At 42.3% G+C, this 21,561-nt stretch overlaps 1 long non-coding RNA gene across 1 annotated transcript; it reads left to right on the plus strand.

Annotated features, from left to right (window-relative positions):
* Positions 1-10,408: 10,408 nt before the first annotated feature.
* On the plus strand, positions 10,409-20,603 carry LOC116788738. The gene is made up of 2 exons (XR_004357751.1): positions 10,409-10,527; positions 20,294-20,603. It is a non-coding gene; the product is annotated as an uncharacterized LOC116788738 (long non-coding RNA).
* Positions 20,604-21,561: the final 958 nt, after the last annotated feature.

Below are 21,561 nucleotides of genomic sequence, written 5' to 3' on the forward strand. Positions count from 1 at the left end.
ATTGAAAACACATTTCTATTTGAAATAATTCCTTTTCCCAAAGCCTAACAAAAGAAACAGTTCCAACAACAACAATAAAAATATCAGTTTGGTTTAAGCGCTTCAGCAACTCTCCCTGTCATTTCCTTTTCAACCCTCTCCCTGGAGCTGCAAAATCAGATCCCAAGGAGAAATACTTCTATAAATCAATGACTAAATGATCTCATGAGATTTTTTTCCCCAGCCTTATCTTAGACAGGCAGCATGGGACTGGCAACATTAAGAAAAGAATTCTAGTCATTGTCCTCAGGCAGGCACCCCTCTGACAAAATAAATTTAGGCAAACACTTACAAAATAAATTTAGGCAAACCCTTACAAAATAAATTTAGGCAACCCAAAAACTCCAGTAACTACAAGCAATGTGCATTCTCTCTACTGAAAACATAGTGTTGCTCTGCAAGTTTATTAATGAGTAGATATTTTCAATAAATTTTTCAGTAGACTCACTATTTCTGACTTGGGAAAAGCGAAAGGGAGTTTATGGGCATACAAATCAGGAAAAAACAACCTGACTTCATCTGCTAGTGACTGGGTTTTTGTCAAATGCATACAGCCAAAGAGCTTTAGAAAAGCTGGAAATTACTGTTTTCACCTTCTTTGCCTGGAGAGCTATCAAACATTTTTGTTATTTTTAGCATCAAAGTAGCTTAAAGGGCATTGTTAGAAAGAATGGGCTCTCTCTCTTGGCTCATGCAATGAACTTCAGGGAAGGGGCTTAACTTCAGAAAAAATGGTTTTTCATTCCAAACCCAGCTCAGTGAACTGTCTACTCTATTCCTCAAAGCTTGTGGTCTTATTTAGTTGTACAATATGTTTTTATAGATATGTTGGGTTCCTGTGGATGCAAACAGAGGAGGACAGTGACAGCACCTTCTAAGAACATAAATACCACTCCGTGTCAGACCAAAGCTAGAAGTAGCCCCATATCCCACCCCTGGAAGTTGTCACTGGAGGATGCTTAGCCAAAAAGCATCAAAAACGGGGCATGTAGGAAGTGTTTGGGGGATTTTTGCCCCCTGGTTTCCTCTCACTTTTTGGGAATTAACGGTGCAAACGCTTCCTGAATGCGATGCTCCTCTGGATCACTGTGCTCAAGGGCAGTTTCGTGCCATTGTGTTGCTGATAAGCAAGGCTGTGACTGATGCTTCCTCGGTGTTCTGTGAGGCCTCTTTGGTCGTGCCCTCTTTACCACCTCTGGTTTGTTTCTTGAATCGCGTGTTGGCAGCTGAGGCAGTGAAACAACGTTCTCCAGAGATATCGATCTGCGAGGAGCAGATCAACGGCAAGATTGTTGCGAGCTTATTTGCAGAAACCCATTATAAGTGGTTTATTCTTTTATAGCTGTGGCTGGAAATTACATAGGCACACACTTCTTAGGGCACTGCATCAGGAAAGGAGTGATCTGGGCCAAGACCTCAAAACTGGGAGCAAAACCCAGGCTCTACAGTCTCTCCATGTGCACTTTGCAGATCCTACAGAGCTTTCTGCCTAAATAAATTCTTGCACCTGACAGCAATAAAATATGATTACTTAGGCTCCTGTGTCCTGAAGTCATCTATTTCTTATACCCACAGCACAGGCGGTGCCTCTGGCATAGCCTCGTTTTTAAGAGGTTGGGGAACTCCTCTGCCTTCTTGTACCACAGGATTTCCTAAAGTTATGTCCCCTGATGAGCTAAAAGCAGGAGAGTGATAGCGCAGAATGGCAGATGCACTTTTGTGTTTTCCCCTTCTCTGCCTTCTCACAACAGGCCTCGTAAAAGAAGAGAATAATCCAGCTTTGGGCAAGTTTCGCAAACTTCAAACCAAAGACAATATTGGAAGCAGAAGCCTCAAAAACACTTAACAATTACATTGTTAAACTTTGTGCAATACAAACATTAATTAATCTATCTCAGGGGCTGAAATTCAGCTCCAATAAAACTCTGTGGACATTTGCCAGAGAGAAATTTAGCCTACAATTTTTTTTTTCCATCTCTGCTTTTGGCAACCCTGGGAGCGTTTTGCATTTCCCACTCTGTCAGTTTTGTCATACCTTTTGGCAGAAGCAAACTCCTGATGGTTGCACGGAATCAAATCCTGCCCTCCACAACAGCCAAGCAGCCCCAGTGATTCCCTGGGTAAAACCAGTGGCACGTATTTGGCCCACCGTGAACCCAGGGGAAGAATGAACCTCCTGGGAAAACAAGAATAAACCTCTTCCAGCTTTCTCAGTTCTACCTTGAAGTTTAGAAACTTCTGCAATTCCTAACCCACATTTCTCTGAAAGTGAAATACAAACAACAATTTTGCCTGGTTTCTTCCCTTTCAGCAGCTCACTCTTTTTAAATGCCACAGACAGAATCAGTGTCCCTCGTACAAGAAATTTTCAAGTAAAACTTAGAAAATGCTTTCTTTTAATGCTCCAACCCGCAGCAAATATAAACCTTTGTAAATGCAACCTAATTTGCTAACATGCAGTGCTAATTTGATTACTCCAGATAAAGGTCTTAGTGGGACCAATTGGCGGTTGCTGCAGTGTGAAACTAGAAGGATAATTTGCTAAGAGAAAAGTGCAAGCTCTCTTTGGCACCCTGAAATGTGTTCGGTTGGTTTTGTGCTTTTGCATTTGAGTGAGTACTCCAGCACAAATTGGGCACAATTAGCAGCACATTTAAAAAAATACAGCTCAGTTCTGGTGCTAATTTGTCCTTGCAATAACACCAATTTCCCCTGTATTTACACTCAGTAAGCGTACAGAGGCTAACACAGAGGAAAGCTTTGGACAATTCTCATTTGTATAGCACAGAGCAAATAATTCTTTGTGCCCTATGTGAAATGAGTCGAATATCTCAGCCCACTTTCCAGAGAACATGTGTCTACATCACAAAATCTGCCACCACAAGTTGGCACTAATTGGCAGTCTCAGCGAAGTGGCAAAGGAATGAATGGCCCCTGGATACCGAACTAACATTTTTCCCCTACAGGTGGTCTTTTCAAGTCGGAATTGAGACGTACATTGTTTAGGCAAGGTGAAGTTTGTGCTGCTGGTACATGTTTTGTTGATTCATAGAAGATTTCAGTCTATAGCGAGGGTTTTCATGAGCGTTACATTCACACTATTAAAAAAAATAAACAAAACCCTTAAATTGTATTAAAAAAAAAAACCAACAAAACAAATTCCAGCTGTCCCTATTTTCCCCCACTTTGTCCTCTCAAAATCCTCAGTATGTTCAAAGGCACCACCAAATCTTTTCAGTTCTTGTCAGCACATATTGATGAAACAGCTCCCTTAGATCTGATACCAAACCAAGAGATTAGGGTGCCAGCTGCTTTTATCAGGGACCTGACTCTCCAGACTTTATTCATATGTAGCCCTGTTTGTGCCATTTTCTTGTCCAAAATCCACTGATAGCAGTGGGAAGTCCCTAAAACTCCAGTAAGCTTTAGAAAAAGTCCTTTGGTGAGAGGGGTGTTAAGGACTTCAATCCGCACTGTGCCACAGAAAAAAAATATCACAGATGCTTTGATTGTGGAGTATAATCATATTTACAGAGAATAGAAACAGAATACTAAAGAGGCTCTTCAGAATGATGGAAAATTACATCCAGATAAAGCAAAATAAGTTTTTAAAAATTGCAATTAACTAATGCAACAAGTTTCCAGAGGTAACACAGAAGCCCCTGTGTGTTGCCATCTTCAGCTCACAGCTCAAGATAAGGTGTTTATTTTGAGATGGGCTTCAGTTATCCTCAAGGACTGACTGATATGATATTTTGTATATATCCTCAATCTAGATGATCTAATATAATTATCTATCCTATAATTATTTTATGCACTTTTAGATATGCTTTCAGAAATCGTCCTATTGTTTTCAAGATGATGAGTTGATTGAATTTTGTCAACCCCCTTTCTGAAACTTCCACCTACTGCTTGATTGCATTTTCCGGGAGGAATTTCTCCTCCTTTTCAGAGGCTTGCAAATGTGGATGAATACTGAAGAGCAGAAGGAACACTGTGTGTCATACTTCTATGAATAATCATCAGCATTTCTGGGCTTCTCTTGAAGAGCAGTTTTTCAGATTATACAAAAAGAATTTTAAGCTGCCTGGCCTTTTTATAGGATGTAAAAGCAACCTCTTTATACAGTTCTAGTATTATGTGTTCATCTTACAGGGATACAATTTGACATCATCAAAAATTGTCCCAGAAAAACTTTGACCTGTAGCTCTCATATGACTTCACTCAAGTTTTGTATCCAAGTTAGGTAGAGAGATTGGAAGAAAACAATACTTGGTTGTTATCAAGAGCAGCATATACCATAAGAAACCTGCTTTGGGACCCTGACAATCTTTGTTCCACACATGCCAGCTCAGCTTGTCAAGCCAAGTCAGTTCCTGCACCATTCACAGCTTGGTGGGTGCTGTGTGTGGTTTAACTCTTGTGCCATCACTCACTGAGTCTCATCGTGTGGCTGTTAGCCAAGATTTCTATTAGCCATGATTTCTAGACACTGAAACTGGTTTTAGTAGGACAGGTGAGCAGAGCAGGCAAGATAAAGATTGGTCTTGCTGTCAGGATTACCACCAGAGCATCAGTACCCATGGCTGTAGAAGGAGTTTAAAGCCAAATGCTATTTTCTCGCTTATTAATGTCTCAAACAATACCTTGTCCCCCGGCACATCCCACAGCATCCATGACTGATCCCATATTCCTAGAACTTCACTCCTTTTCATTTCACTTTGTTTCTATTTATCAGGTACAGAAATGGAAGAATCCCTTCCAGAAATATAGCAGTGATCCTGACGAAACAACACAACACTTGGCCCACCTTTTGTACCATGCTTTGAAGAAGGACAGAGTTACATACTGCAAGTGCTAAATATTTTTGTTAATATTGCCATCATGGCCAAAGCCCCAAGAAGTCCTGTTTGGCAATTAATTGGACTGTTGAAACTCTAACCCCTGGTTGTCCTCAGGCTGCTACGGAAGGAGCACTGAAAGGAGAAACCAAAACAAACACCACCTTGGAGAGAGAACAGTCTAAGAATGGAGTGGGAGATTCAATGAACTGAAGACTGGGAGGTCCAGCTTCGTGGTTTTGCAGGGATGCTCCAGGTGTTACCATGCACTGACTTCTCCTATGAACCAAATGTATTTCCCTCATTTTAAACATTTAATTCCAAAGATCTACACAGGACTGAATGAATGTAATGTTTTTAACAAGTCAGCCTAGTCCATGTTCTTTCCCTAGGCCTTACCTGTCTTCTAAACAAGCCAGATATTAGACATGGTAGCAGGCTCTGCTGACTGATGTGAGTGTTGAAATTACAGCTTTGCTTGCTGCTACCACTTGTATTTGTTTTACACTATTTGGAAAAAAAATCACTAAATACATTTGAATAGCAGGTCAGGCTGCTTAGAGTATTTCTTTATTTCTGTCCTGTGGGAAGGTCTGGCTGAGCAAGAAACTCACAGCAGGGATCAGTTGGCTGATATGGGCAACAGAGTTGTGTTTGCTGCTTCCACTTATTTTTGTCCCAAACTATTTAGAAACTAGTTCAGCCCCTGGAGTTTTGCGTTTTACAGCATGTCAGGAAAGTTGTTGACAGTTTGTTTGTTGATAATCAAGGAAATTTTTTTCAATTAAAACAAAAATAAAAATAAAACAACACTAAACTGAAGTAAAAACCAGATCTTAAGATGACATGTGCTCTCATAGCTGTGACTGACCTCCCTTAGAAAGAAAGAAAATTACAGTAAGAGCTGAAAAACAAGCCTGCAGAATCAATCCTCCCTTATTTGATTTTAAACCCCTAGGTGTTGGGTATGGTGAAGATGTATTACCATAAATCAGAGCTAATACCATGAGCCAGATGGTTCAAATTTGTGTACTAAGTGTTAGGCACTAACAGAGCACAACAGCCTGTTGTCTTTCCACGGGAAGGTTCTCAGTTTTGAGCAGCTAATTAGTCTAAAATTAATGAGGGCCAATCTGAACATTTTTCCACACACGCACACACACAAAAATTGAATGTATGCAGAAACAGGTCAAAATCCCCTCTCTCTGACTAGAGTAGTAATGGCACTGAGAACAGGCAGGAGGGAATTGGATGAGGGAACAATACAGATACAGACAACTGACACAGGCAGATTAAGAGAAAGAAAGAAAAAAAGAAAGCAAATTTTTGGAGAAGAGAAACTGTCCATCTTCAAAGTTTATGCTGCACTGAGGGTCAGTTTGTCACAGATTTAGCCCAGATTGTTGGAATAAATATCTTACAGGTGATATATTTACATGATGCTTACATTTAACCCAGTCTCCTGTCCTGCAAGTCCTTCAGACACTTAGAGACAGGGACACCTGCTTTGTTGATCCCAAATGAGCTGCAATGGCAAACCACTCTGCCCTGCTAAAGAGCTGAGAGTTTTGCTCCAGAGAAGTATTCCCTGGGAACTTTTCTGGGAAAAATGCTGACACCCAACCCATTAGGCAGCAGACTTTCTGGATGACACAGACACCAAATTCCACCTCATTTCCACTTCCTTCAGGCATCCAAGACTTCCCCTCCCTCACCCCCCCAGACTGGAGCCTCAGCTCTTTAATGGGACACAAGCCAAAAAGGTTCTGTAAAATGCAGAATTATTTTTTGGTTCCTTTTTCCTCCAGTGAGGAAAGCTTCATACTCTCAGATGTGTTAGGCACTTTGGCAGTGCTGAGATCCAGAGCACTGCAATAATGTTTAATCCCATTACTAATGCTTATTTTAGAATCTGCTTGTCCTTAAAGACGTGATAGTGATCTTAATTATTGTCTCCAACATGTATTTGCCTGAAATAATTATTATACTTCATTCCTATAGAGACAATGAGATAAAACTCTAATTTCATTTTATTGGCCCTTCTATCCATCAAGAAATTAGTTTCTTGTGAGAGCTTTGAAGTAGTCCCCTTCACGGATTAAACTCCTTGAAAGTACAAGAACAGAAGGGCGGGGTGTGGGGGGAATTGAAATAATTTACATACCAGCAGACATGTAATGGGAATCAACAATGCAACTAGACCTACATGATGGTTGAGAGGAAAACGTTGAGACATGCTATTCAGTATGAAAAAAAAAAAAAAGTCTGGTTAGCTGCAGCTTTTAGCTCAGGAGACAGCCAAGGGCTGCACTCAGTCAGAGGAAGCACGTAGCAAAGAGGAGCTTCCCTAATCATATTTAGAAAAAAAAAAAAAAAACCAACACAAAAAAACCCCCAAAACAAAACAAAGCAAAAAAACCAACGACCCCCTGAAACACCCTTTACTAGATAAAAGAATTTCAGATGCTTAACTGCCTCTTGGCTGCCCGCCAGGCCAGCACAGGCTCACAGCATCACTGTCAATATTATACACTGGGGGGGAATAAATAGCACAAACTCTGTGTTTGTCAGCAGCAGCTAGATTTGATATTAGATCTGTGCAAGATGTCTGCTCCAGATCTCCCCAAAATATGAGAAGTTTTGTGCCCTGAGTTTTGTTGCAAGCCAAATTTCGGCCACGTTTTTCTCAGAAGACAAAAGTTATAAACCTGACAGCTGAGGTCATCTATGTGTTTACCTCCAAAGGAATACAGACCAATTTTCTTCCTTTTTGTTAAATTTCAAACAAGACAAAGAAGAATCCCTATGCATTAAAGGGAAAACTTTGAGCACCAGAATAATTTAAGCTGAAATCACAGCAGCAAGGCCCAATATACAGTTGAATACAAGGGAGGATTCCACGCAATCCTTACAGCTGTGTCCTGGGATGGAAGGAACAGTTTGGGCTGGGCTTGTAACATCTTCTGGAGAGCAAGTGCTTTCCCACAGAAAGCAGTTGGATCTTAAATTTTTAGGAACTCGATGGTAATGGGTGCTCGGCATCCTGCCCTGGAGCTGACAGAACAATCACACACACTCTCAAATTCAAGTTTATGAGCAACTCAATTGATCTCAAATTTAATTATGCCTTTAACTCTTGAGTCTGTCTGGGAGTGCTGAGGACTTTGCTGATTAAAAGCTCTATGGTCAGGATGCTTTTAAATATACATTAACACACCTTTCAAGAAAGAAATATAAGTACGTAAAGAAACTGCCCCAAAATTTAGCATGTTCAGGATGTGGGTTTTGCAGTGCTGGGCTGCATGTAGCACATGTGGCACATAAAGCAACCTGCCCATCATGGATGTAGCTATAAAACATTTATTTTCTTTTCCATATGCTGCATATTTAAATTTCTGTCTAATAATATCCACACAAACAGCTGTCATTTTTTCCAAGGCACAGAGATGGAGACACAAAGACAGCGCATTACCTCTTCTCCCCCCCCCCCATAGACTTTTGCTCTTTCTGCCTTCTGGCCTTAATGATTCCAAAATAAAGATCTCTCTGTCTGACAGCAAGTGGCTGCTCTTTTTAGTGAGCCTTCCCACTGTACTGCAGCCCTGATACCACTGTGCTGCAAGAAAAGTATATTCACTTCATCCAAACACAACCTAGAAAGCCCAAACAGTGGGAAACCTCCTATTTGGTATTGTGCCAAAGAAAGTTTGAAGAGAAAAATGGTGGTGTACAGATGGCCAGGAAAATACTATATGTGATTAGATTATCACAAGAAATGCAATGCAAAAGGCAATCACACGTATGTCCCTGCTGCTAAATATAAATGTGTCGGGGGCCTCTCACATGGAGAAGGTCCAACTGATGTTGATAAGATTTTATGTTTCAGTTGCTGATTGAAAGGTTTCAGTCCAGCTTAAAGGTGTGTGCTGACACCTTCATTGTAGTTTTCGTAAGAAAAGGTTTGTATCCTTCATAAAAAAATCACATTAATCCTGCAGACAGCAGAAGCCCAGGGTTCTGTACCCCACAGGTTTTACAGCCCCTGGAATGTCGTGCAGCAGTTTTCTAAGCTGGCCTTTTGCAGATCCTAAAGTTGCACACACCAGTCTAGTGCAAGAGGAACACAAGGTCCTCTGAAACTATCCAGTTTTTAAAAAATGAAGCATATGATGATAGTAACTTCCTCTTTGCTGATTAATGTGCTTTAAAACTCTCAGCACTGCTTAATCACGTGATTAAAAAGTACCATTTCTGTTGCTGTGCAAAGACCAAGAGGCCAACTTGTCTTTCAGCTCTGTGGCACTGATGGCAGATGATGGCTTTTAAAAATAACAGTGCATAAAAAAAAAATCACATCATAGCATTTAGAAAAAAACAGAACAAGAAACCAGTAGTGTTGCTCAGGTGATACAGGGGCCATGCTGGCTGCCTGCCAGGGTTCTGCCAGGATCCACCACGGGTCGTGACTTCCTATGGAAGGAGTTGTATCATCTTGTTAGGAAGTAACAAGTCAGGCAGAATCACATGCTGTATAATGTGGTTTCAGAAGTAGTGCCAAAATTGTAAAATTGATCACACAATAGACAGAGAGAAGCAGAATTACATCAGTCGCATTTCAAATCCCTCTCTGACTGCTGTTGGCAGCAGGCTTGCAGATACAAGAGACTTTTGCCCTTGCTAACTCTCAAATCTTACAAAAAAGGGCAGAATGAGGGGATAAAACTCAGAAGGAGCTGTGGGACCAGACCTGGTACATTCCCTCCCTCAAAAGATTGTCCTCACCTCTGATTTATGGGGAAAGGGTTGCTGACAGATATCAGCTATGAAAAGATGCCTCACTCCGTAGTTCAAAGACATGAGTCCCCCACTTCTGTTGGCTCTCCACCCGTGCCATGTTCCCAGTCTCTGGACAGAGCCAGGAGAACTAAACCTCCACCAACCAGCACTTCGCCCACTGCCAGATCATAGCTGTGCACCTTTCCCCAAGCTGTTGCTAATGTGTGCAGGTGCAGATGCTATCCTGGACAGGGATAATAAACCTCTGCCATGGCTTAAATGGAATGGAAAGTAGGAAAAGCTGACACCTTAAGCATCCTGGTAGAATTAGCATAGTACCGGCAATGCCTCTTTTTTGTGCAAATTTTCACGTATCTCAAGGGAGACGAAACAACTTTCTTAGTCCCAGACGGACATTTAAATAACAAGTGCAAAAGTTGGTTGTGCTCCCCGTTCATTACCAGGAAAATATCTGTACTGTGTGAATAACTTCTGGTGCTACAGTACTGAGTTTACAGCAGTTCAGTCCCAGCCAAGCAAATATGATTAGAAACTGTTGCAAACTGCTGATTTTGAAACTTAGGAAACCCCCAGCTAGGTTAAAACATTGTCAATGATTTCCCTCACAGTCCATCTGGTACAGCCTGGGGAAATCCTACACAGTACCCACAGAAACATCCAAGGAGTAAACAGGAACGTTTCAGCGTTTTCTTCCCTCCCCCATCCCACAGGAGCAGAAGAGGGAGTGGAAGTTCAGCGCAGACTTTCATTTCTGTGCTGTTACATAACTGCACCGTGCCTTTGCAGGAGCCCTCCCGCTTTCAGCATGATCAAACCCCTTTGGAGGCTGGGAAACTGAGACAGGGAAAAGGTATGTGACTCGCTCAGGGCTACAGGGCAAACCAGTGGCAGAGGTGGGAGGGGAACCTGCAGGTCCCGACAGAGCCACTGCCGAACCCCTACGAGGCTCCACATTCCTGCCATTCCTTGTGCATACTTTTCAAAACCTGAAATGCTGCTGCATCACAGGCTGACCATCCAACCCAATGTACCACCTGCTTCCTGACGATCTCTTTGCCATCCAGGGTGCACAAACAGACACTGTAGCTATTTCTTGCCTTTTTTTTTTTTCCAAGATGATTTAAGATTTCTGGAAATCACGCCCATCACGCCCAGCATATTCACTGACCAGTGATTTTTCTTTTTGGTAGCTGTCCCTAACCACAGGCCTCATTTAGGCGTCATCCACTGAGTCTCCTATTCTTTTAAAATTCTGCACTAGATTCCATTTACTAATACTAACAGGAAATCCCATGAATCTGCCTCATGCCCTTTCACTGACTTCACAAATCCAATTGATACAGATAGAGCCAATTTCTGAAACTGCAGCTGTCCACACTTACAAAGCTCTGACTGTTAGATAAGAAAGTGCCAGCTGGAACAAGAAGTTTCTCCTACTACGAGATGCCACAGTCCCAGCCAAGCAGGCAGCTGTCGGCTTGGGTGGCGGCAGAGCTGCATAAACGGGAAACCCTCAATCCAGTCCCTTCTGCTCACCCTAAAGCAATTGAACAGTCCCAGGACAGGAAAAGCCAGCAAAGCTCGGTCCCAGAAGAATGCAATTGCACTCATCTCCGAGTTTCCAATTCCCTCTCCATGTTACTGCATCCCTTATGGACCACGGGAGATGGAGACTGAGGGAGGTGCAGCATTTGGGCCAAAAAGCTGTGTTGGCCCCTCTTTGGATCTAAGAGAAGGTGAAGGTCTCCTCAAGTCCGAGCAGTGTTTGGCACTTCACAAAGTTAACAAGTGATTTTATGATGATTTTCACTGCTGGTTTTAAATCTGCCTGTGATTACAGCTCCCAAGATGTTTTAACAAAGAGGTTCTAGGCACTAAATTGGGAGGTGAGGGAATGGGCAGAGTGGTTGGCTCCACCATCCTCGACCTGGATGTGCCAAAGGGGGAGCACAGATCATCTCCCAGTGTGTGGGGTTGGCAGAAAATAGCCTGCCCATGGCAGGAGGCAGTGAAGGAAAGCCAAGCCAGAGGCTCACTCTGCCCTCCTGAGGGCTCTTCTAAGCCAGGCCTATTGAGGAATCACACCCAGCTTGAGACTTTAAGTAATCAGGGGTATAACTGGAGACTAACAGCGCTGTGTGCTTCACCTGGAAAGTGGATTTCAGAGAACTGAGACAGGCATTCACTGTCAGCAGAGGTGGCTCTAACCCACGATTACTCCGTGATGTGGCTCTGCTCGGTGCCACCAAGTCTTTATCCAGGCTATGGCTGTGGGCCACCTACCTGAGTATCAGGAAAACAATTTAGCAGTCTCTTTGTGGATCACTTATTCACCTGCTCTTGGTCCAGTATGCAAATAAGTACCATCATCATGGCTGGGCTTCATGAATGAAGATTTGGGGAGGGCTTTACCCACGTTTCTTACAAGTACACTGGTGGCTAAAAGGGCCAATACAAGATAGACAAGTAGACAAGTCCAGTTGCAAAAGGCACAGCAGAAGGACTCCTTAGGTGGTAAATTCTGCAAGGCACAATTCTTTCTGCATTGTTTTTTCTCCTCAAGAGTGATCCTGTGAGTGTTCTCAAAGGGAGCAGCAGTGTTATAGATGGTGTGTCTCCAGGCCTCCCGAGTGGAGGTCAGAGTAGACCAGTTATGTTGATCAATATGGCCAAGGCTGAGATGTTGTTTTGGGGAGTCCTTGTATCTCCTCTTTGGGGCTCCTCTCATGCAGCAGCTGGTAGCAAGTTCACCATAAAGCAAGATCTTAGGGAGGTGGTGGTCCTTCATCCTGGAGACATGTCCTGCCCAGCACAGCTGTGTTCTCAGCAACATGGCCTCAATTGGTGCCACTACTCTGTAGATGCCTTTAAGGTGAGTTTTCTTGATGTTTGGGAAGGTTTAAAAAGATAGCCATTTAAATTTAAGCATTCAACTCTCTCAGCTATGACTCAGCTTGTCCTGCTGGTTGGACAACACAGCCTCTTCCAATGCTCACTCGGTGACTTGGAGTTCTTAGGATTACCACAAATTCAGCTATGAACATATCAGCCACGTGTATATTTGAAGTACTGTAATGCTAACTAGGTCAGTGACTGATTATGAGCCTTCACAACTGACAGACCTCAGCAGCAGGCACAGCTATTTTGATTCCATACACTGTATAAAAATTAAAGTCCAGTAATCACTAAACAGTAAATCAAAAGTGACTGCAAATCAGTGCTTACTTTCAGCTTACTCCAGCAAGATTAACTCAGCTATCCAAACTGATGCACATAATGCGTTATATGAGTTTTACCATTTGATAATTGCCTTTTTTTGACAAGTAGGGAGTGAAAGGCTTGCCCTAACCTTTTCAGTGGGGCGGAAGCCTGTGTGCCCCTCTGCAGTGGTGAGCTATGCTGGCAATGGTACACGCCTTTGGCAGGGTCTCCCATGCCAGACAGGTCATAACTGAAGGGTCAAGTGAATAAGTATAAGCAGTATGAAAAAACCCCATGTCATTAATGGTACTCAACAGGTTCCATCAGTGGTTTCCTAAAGGTGCAGCACGGAGGTCCTGTTTCCTCAGCCAGTCAGTGCCACTCTGGTTTTTCCCACTCCTCCCCTTTGGCAAATAGGATAAACATGACAATGAAAGAGGTTGTCCAGCTCTTTAAATGGACTCTACACAGGGGCACTGAAAACAACTCCAGAAGCTAATTTCTGAGGAACTCCCTCCTGACATTGGAGATAGTTAGTTGTGAGGTTATTGAATCTCATTGGATTCAAAAGACATAAGAAGCACTGCCAAATATTGTATAAGACTGCACACCTTCAGTGAATCTTTGAAAGTTATCAGAAATTTTTTATTTCTTCTATAGAGTAATATAGTTGCCTACTGGAAAGTGTTATATGCCCATCCATTCTGTTTGCAATTCCCCTGTTTCTTAATCCTACATCTACTTTTCTGGAAACACCTCAGTGCAGATCTCTCCTCCCTCCTGTCAACCACCAAGAGAGACTTTTTAAAAGGGCTTGTGAGTTTTACCCTTTGCATACAGACTTTCTTGAGATTTTTAATCTTTTTAACCTTCCTCCTAAATGAGAATCTTTTAAAAGCACATTTTCTACTTGGCAAATAGCATTAGTTGAGTAATTTCACAAAAATGAACAGTGCCTTTGGATAAGCTGGGAAGAATATTAAACCTGTGGCCTTTAATAACTTTGAGTTACCCATGGGGAGCTGCAGTATCAGCATGAAATAACTAAGTGATTTATCTAATAGGATATATAGGTAGACAGACAGAGAAGAAGGGATGCATCATTGTATTTAAGGGACCCTAAGCCACTAAGAAGAATGGGGCAGCCCATAAATCTGATTCTACAGATCAGAATTCACAAAAGCAATGAAAAATCCATATGTGAGATATCTATCTATCTATCTATCTATCTATCGATCTATCTCCCCATTTAAGCAAAGAAAAATTGTTTTTAAGAGATGAGAGACTTAATGAAGCCATTTGTGTAGATACTTTAGCATCCATATTTGCATATTCCTTTTGCTCTTTATCCTTACAATTGTCTTTACTGTGCTTTCCTGAACGGGAATAGAGTCCTCAGAAAAAAGCTGACAGAGGAATAAACAAATAGACAACTAAGTAGAAATTAAAGCTCAAAGAGTAAATACATTACTCAGTGCTTTTTTTTAATGGAAACTTTCTATATGGATCCATGCAAGTTACATGTATGGAAAGTAGACTGTGGCTTTGTGGGCTTCTTAGTATAAATATCCTGACATAAAAATTACTATTCTAGAAGCTTTGTGGAAAGACTGGAAGAAATCTCCTCATGTACAGACCTATGTAAACTGTTTAGTAACTAGGGAGAGATTTTTTAGGATAGAAGCCATCTTTCCCCATCCCCCTTTGCAGACTTCTGTCTCATTTTGTGAAACTTCTTTGCTGTGTTGTTTCAGAGGGGGCAGCTGAGCAATCCGTTTCACTGCCTCTCTTTCCCATGGAACAAATCCCCCCCAGCCCTCCTGCTGCATCCTGACAGAGATGGCAGGCCTTTCTTCACCGAATTCTTTCAATAATGCTGTAATTGCAACATTAGGAGAAACAATTAAGACTAAAGGGAGCTGCTTCTGTATGCCAGATCTGCTTAACAACTTAATTAAATAAACAGAAATATAATTATAATGTAAATATTTCCTTTCTTTAATTCCTGGACATCCTGAGAGAGAGAGAGAGAGAGAGAGAGAATGCTGGTGAAATGATATAAAATTATTGAAAACCTTTTCAGTTCTTCCACACTTAAAAACCATTTTGCCGTCTTCCCTCACCTTCCCACTTGTAGCATTTCTCTTTTAAAATTTCAGAAAACCATCTATCAGACAGGGAAAAATGCATCCTTGGAAAATAATACCCCAGATAGTCAAAAGTGTTTATAATTGAAAAGGAACCATGAGGAGTAAATTGCTCTGTAATTTATAACTGCAGGTTTCCTTCCTCAAATTATTTTCCTTCAGCAGTTTTCTCTGACAACTTTTACAGTTTCAAGTGTTTCTGGAAAAAAAAGGCAAGAGACACTTAGATAATATTGTCTTTTGGCATGTACACAACCACTGAGAAACGATGACCCTATTTATGACTTCAAGTTGTATGAACTCCAGTGGCTTCAATACATCTACTCATGATTTGCATCAGTTTGGGCTTAAACTTATCACCAAAAAGATTGCTCCCCTTCTGCTTGCACTGGGGAATTTTCTTTGGCTTCACCACAACACAATTCTGAACACAACCTGTTGCACCTATTTATTCAGAAACAACAATAAAAATCTAATTAGTGACAGTGATACAATCCTGAAACAACAGCACACATGACAACAGCTCAGATCAAGCATCATGAAAAATCTCTCTAAACTACCAAAAGTAGCAATATGAAGTTTCCTTCAAATTAGGAATAAAACTACTATTGATAACTAGATCTGACTCCAAATTACGGTGACCTGAGCTTTGTCCTTTATTACTCAGAACTGCCCAAAGTCAAGGTGTAAACATACAAACCCTCCTAATGCTGACTCCAGATCAGCATAAGCTTGGGAATTCTTCCTGCAGAAGCCTCCAAGAGCACCTGGGCCTAAGCAAGACACTCAAAAATTTGCAGGCAACAAAAGAAACAGCAAGTTCCAGTCACAACAATTACGGCCAAGCCAGATTTTCTGGCAGTGGTTTCCTTCTCTTCGCAGTTTAGACCCGTGTTTTCCATTTGACAGCCTCCACCCTGCTCTTTTCCACAGGTGCACGTGCCTTAACTCTGCATGCCACAAAAAGTGCAGGAGTTTTCTGCCTGGTGCCTCCTGTGGTTGCCCGAGGTCCACCTTTGGCCTGGTGTCCTCCTCCATCGCCCCAACGCGCGTCATAAACGCTGTGCCAGAGAAATGGTTATGCCATTACTTTTCTGGGCTGCAGAATGCAAGGTGCAGGTGTGCAGTGTGTGCTTAGGAAGGAGCATCGAAGGTGACCCAAAGATGACTTCGGAAGGAGGATGTAAAAGAGTTCAGGCAGCTGATAGAAGGAAGCACAAGCCGTGCTCCACAAAGGAAGGGGGATCACAGGTTCCTGCTGAAATTCGCTTGACCCGTTTGACAAACCACATTCCTCTGTGAGCAGCCAACACACACAAGAACACATGGGAGAGACCAAGAGGTCTCTGGCAAATGCTCCAACAAGAGCTTCCCCTTCACTGCCTCCATAAGAGGCCAAGATTTGTCCCGTGGTCGTGCAGCCCATCAGCTTTCACAGAGCAAAACCTCCCTTTGGATGGGTTCATATCATGTTCTTGCTTTATTAAGATGACCACACAGTTCCCAGGTGTGCTGCTCAGAGCCTCAATGCCCACATGCTGACTGCTGTACCAAAACACAACCTGTCCAGTGGGAATTCTGCCTTCTTGCTCTGCCTGTGTTTCCATGTGGAGGCACCTCGGCCCCAGCTGAAGTGCAGAAGGAACTTCAGGTTCAGGGGTTAATTAGAGATTACAGACACATCAAAAAGGGTATGGAAGAGAAGTAACAAAACTGATTATACCCAGTGTTAGTACAGATCAGCATTATGCTTTACTTTATGGCTGAAAACTGGTATAAAATCAAAAGGAAAATTACTTCATCAAAAAATATGCATCTTCACAATTCCCTGTTCCTTTAACAGTCATCTCCTTGTCTTCAGAAAAAGTGGCCCTGGGCTTGCTGCCATTGCTGCTTACATCTTTCCCCTCTTCAGACCTATTCTTGCTTCTACTTGATGCTCTTAATTCCTTAAATATAAAAGTTTATATTTATCTATATAGTTATACACACATATTCCACTCAATTTCCTCAGGATATGACTCTTCCATGCTGCATAAACTTCCTTCCCTGGACTTCTCCAACTCTATCATTCTTTTTGCTCCCGTCCAGGGTGCAGCTGTCAGGGGCAGGAAGCCCCAGACTCTGCTGCTCATACACAGATTGATCAAGGTCAGGAAAAGGGTAGCCAGTACCTGCTGCCTCCCACCCTCTCAGACCCTTCACATCAAAACAAACGAGTCCCCAGATAGCCCAGTGAGCTTTCAAGTGCAGAAACAGATGAAGCAGTTGGTGTAAGTGAGGTAAAACCCATGTCAGACAAGGCCCAGTCAGGTTATGGCCCTCCCAGAAGGCTGAGAAACGGGAAGGGGAAACTCAGGTGACCACCCCAAGCACATAAAAACTGCAGTAGGAGCTCATGGCGATGAGGTTTTTTGTATAAGAAAGCTTCAAGGCATAAAATGGATATGCCTGAATACTGCACTTGCTATATTCTTTCAAATAATTAATCAAAAATGAGATTAGATAAGTAACTTATCTACATTATATATGTAACCTGTTCAGCACTCCTAATTTCCAATTGCAGACATATATTTAGATTAGAAACTGGATTCATTTTTTTCTTAATCAATTTTGCTTTAGTTTGGCATAAGGAACAAGAGAATGTATAAAATTGTCACGGGAAACTTAAATAAGATGAAATTACATAAATTCTCACTCATTCTGTCAATGTGCAGATGAGAAAAAAAAAGTAATCCATGGTGCTTTTCCTCTGAAATTTCAGTTTTGGAGTCCTCTCATACTAAGAGTAGGAGAAACTGATGCTGAAATGCTAACTGAAAGGGAAATTTTGTGAATGGATTTGGAGAAAATGGATAGCATAACTGTGCTGCCTGCAGGGAGACTGAGGCACAGAGAACTCTGTGAAATTCAAGAGAGTCATCTTAAATCTAAGTGCTCATCAAAATGTTTCACATAAATGAGCCATCATGGATTCTGAAGGGTAAAAAATTGCCATTCAGTAGAACCGGGTTTGAACTCTGAAAGGTGAACTGGAACTGGAATGAACTTTCCCACGCTAAAGAAAATGCTTACATCCTGCCTGGCCAGCTTTAGAGAAAGAAGTCAGCTATGACTTTTGGATGTAGAACCAAAATTCTTGAGTCAGGGGTTCTCTAATCTGAGGCCTCAACTGAAACCCATTTCTGTGGAGGAACATTTAAGCTCCCGTGACGAACCGACATCAACCAGCATCACCAAAGGCAGATTCTACAAGGAGTCCTCAACTCCCCATCAATTCCAGGTGCAGTCAGTGGGTGTTAAAAACCTTGCAGGATTTGACCCACCTTGAGAAAATAAAGAAGCAAAGCTATAAAGCTACAGAGAGCTGCGTTTCCTTTTGTAATTTCAAAACCCCGAGAAACGTGATCTTGTCATTGGAGCAATAGGATAATTATTGTGGCACAAAACTCTTAAAAGTAAAAATGTCCTCCATTTCCCTTTGATGTTGAAAGAAGAATAATTAATTCAGAGGCATGCAAAAATTAGTGGAATTTAAAATACCAAGCAAATGTAGTCTAGTCTTGTCAGATACAGTGTGCCTTTTATAAGACATTTCCCAGCTTGCCCAACCACAGTGGAGCCCCCACAGCTTTTTCAGATCTCCTCTACAGGGTAGTTAGATTATCCTAGAGCACAGCAGAATAATTAAACCACACCAGCTGAAATGGATGTGACTTAAAGGGCTCTTTTTAATAGCACTGCTCTCTATGAACTCACCCATTCCATGTTGTGAAGAAGCTAAAAGTAACATTGGATCTCTGCTCTGGTGAGACCCCAGATGGATACAGCTTTGGAGCCCCCAGCTCCAGACATGGAAGACGTGGATCTGTTGGAGCGAGGCCACAAAGATGATCAGAGGCCTGGAGCACCTTTCCTATGAAGACAAGCTGAGAGAGTTTGGGCTGTTCAGCCGGGAGAAAAGAAGGTTCTGAGGAGACCTTAGAGCCCCTTTCCGTACCTAAAGGGACTACAGGACAGCTGGAGAGGGGCTTTTACAAGGGCATGGACTGATAAGACAGAGATGAATGGCTTTAAACTGAGAGAGGCCAGGTTTAGATCAGATCTTCAGAAGAAATTCTTTACTGTGAGGGTGGCGAGGAACTGGAACAGGTTGCCCGGGAGAAGTTGTGGGTGCCTCATCCATTCATGGAAGTTCAAGGCCAAGTTGGAGAGAGCTTTGAACAACTCAGTTTCATGGAAGGCATCTCTGACTCTGGATGATCTTTAAGGCCCCTTCCAACCCAAACCATTCTGTGATTCTATGGAATGTGTATTTTTCCTTTGGACATAAGGTCAGACTTACGATTATAAGCTTTGTAATTAGCAGAAGTCTTCAGCAAATTAACCTACTTCTCAAGCCTTCATCCACGCACTGAACTAGCACCTCTTCAGCAGCATCACACTGGGTGGACAAAGCCTGTCTGTGGTTGCACCTGACTTTTCCCTTCAGCTCTTGTGGACACCCATCTCACAAATGCTACTGCAAGCTACAATTTGTGGCCAGTGCATGATTGGCAGTAGTAGAATGAGAACCCTTAAAACAGGACCTGCTCTTTCCTAGAGCATTCCACATTCAGCAAGTAATAATAATGCAAATATTCTAATTCCACTGGGACAAGCATTTTTGCAATTTGAGTTGCAAGTTTAGCACTTGCCTTGTGATGATGGTTTAGTCCCATTGACTATGCCTTGGATCAGACTTGCTGTTATGTTAATCTATTTTTTACCCCCTGTATCTGTCCAGCTGCAGCCTCACAATGCCAACAGTTGAAAGGACAAGGTCTGAATAAGTTACCTCAGTCACTATTTAGCTGTAAAGCTTAACTCAGGCTACCTACCACTCCACATATTCCTACTTCTCAGGAGGGATTTTCACTTGCTGTTGTGTTCCACATGCTTCAGTGACAGTAGTTTGGACTTGCCTCATTTGTAAACTCCTTATCAGTGTAGCTTGTGCCCTGAGCTCACAGAAATTCAACAATTTAGCCTAGGTTTGGTCTTAGTTCAGAAGGCAGGCTTGGAGACATTCAGTGAGTCGTGGGTTTGGCACATAAAAAACCAGAAGACAAGTATTTTTGATTTCCATTTCTCAAGGGCCAAGTTCTTCAATGCCAATGGCCTTCCTTTTAATATTATGGACTGATAAAGACTGATATTTTTGTTCTTTTGTTTTGTTTAGGTTTGGGTTTTTTTAAGCTGTCCCTTAGAAGTTTCCTTTCTTTTCAGTTTAGGCCTGCAGGTGCCATGGTTGCACTTACAAATTAGCTCATTGAGCATCATCATCCAAGCACCATTTACTGCGGTGGAGACTTGTCATCGGAGACCAGACACTGCCATGGAGTCTGAGGATCATCTGATTCCCTCTAAGAGACTCCTCTGCTATTTCTCAGTTAAACATTCCAGGCCTCACTAAGCAGGACAACATGACTAGAATGAAGGCAATACTCAGCATATGTACTGTGAAAGCATAAAGCAACAGCGGAGCTCCCTCTAACAGATAGCCAGGAATAAAGGACATTAATCATACAAAACACTATTTTGCTTTTACAACATTTTTGTTTGAGGATCTTTCATGTTTGTGTCTCTGTGGTTAACACATATCTGACTACTTTATTCATATGATATTCATTATGGTAGGCAATCCTTTATTTATGGTCACTCAGGCTACATCTACAGTTGCACACTAAGCAGTAGCAGGATTCCCTCCCTGGCCTTTACATCATCTAGCACAGTTTGGCCACTCCCACACTGTTAAAGCTTTTTCCTCTCAAAACAGACTGGCTACTTCCAGTTGCCTACCAGGAATAGCCAATGACTCTCCTTACCTCTCTGGCTCGCTCAGGAATTGTGTAGAACACAAGTTGGCCCAAACTATGCCAGGGGCCATTCCAACAACGTAACAACACGGGAGAACAGGAATATTGATCAGCGCTGTGCTATTCCCTGGTAGACATAAGCTCTGTGACACCTTTTACCCCTTAGAAAATGTACATCCTATTTATGAAAATACACAGTTTAAAGGTTACTAGTAGTAAAAATGTCTTGCATCAGCTTTTTCAGGTGCATGGGCGTTAGTGTTCAAGTTCACGTTGCCTGTGAAGGAACCTCCTCCTTCAAACATCCCCCGATACCACATTTCAACTCCCACTGCACATCCAACTGAGAGCAGGGATTCAGTTCCTTTCAGCCAAAACAAAACTGGAAGGGCACTAATGCTCTCCAACCAGCAGTGGACATCAACCCCACAAACCAGATCCCACCCGTAGCCAGTCCAAAGTCCAACGCTGCCATGAGGAGAGCCCAGTCCTCGACACCTGCTGTTTTGTTCTGTGGATCTGCTCCACACTAACACAGGCAATGCCTCTATTTGCAAGATTCTCCCATTAAAGCCCGTGTATTACCTGCACTCAGGCCCCGTGGGCTGGTATTGCCCCAGGGACAGCACTGTGACTGCACAGATAAGGGTGTCAGACTCTAAGAGCTGGAAGGCATTT

Source organism: Chiroxiphia lanceolata, chromosome 6 (assembly GCF_009829145.1).
Source record: "Chiroxiphia lanceolata isolate bChiLan1 chromosome 6, bChiLan1.pri, whole genome shotgun sequence".
In the NCBI taxonomy this organism is placed as follows: domain Eukaryota; kingdom Metazoa; phylum Chordata; class Aves; order Passeriformes; family Pipridae; genus Chiroxiphia; species Chiroxiphia lanceolata.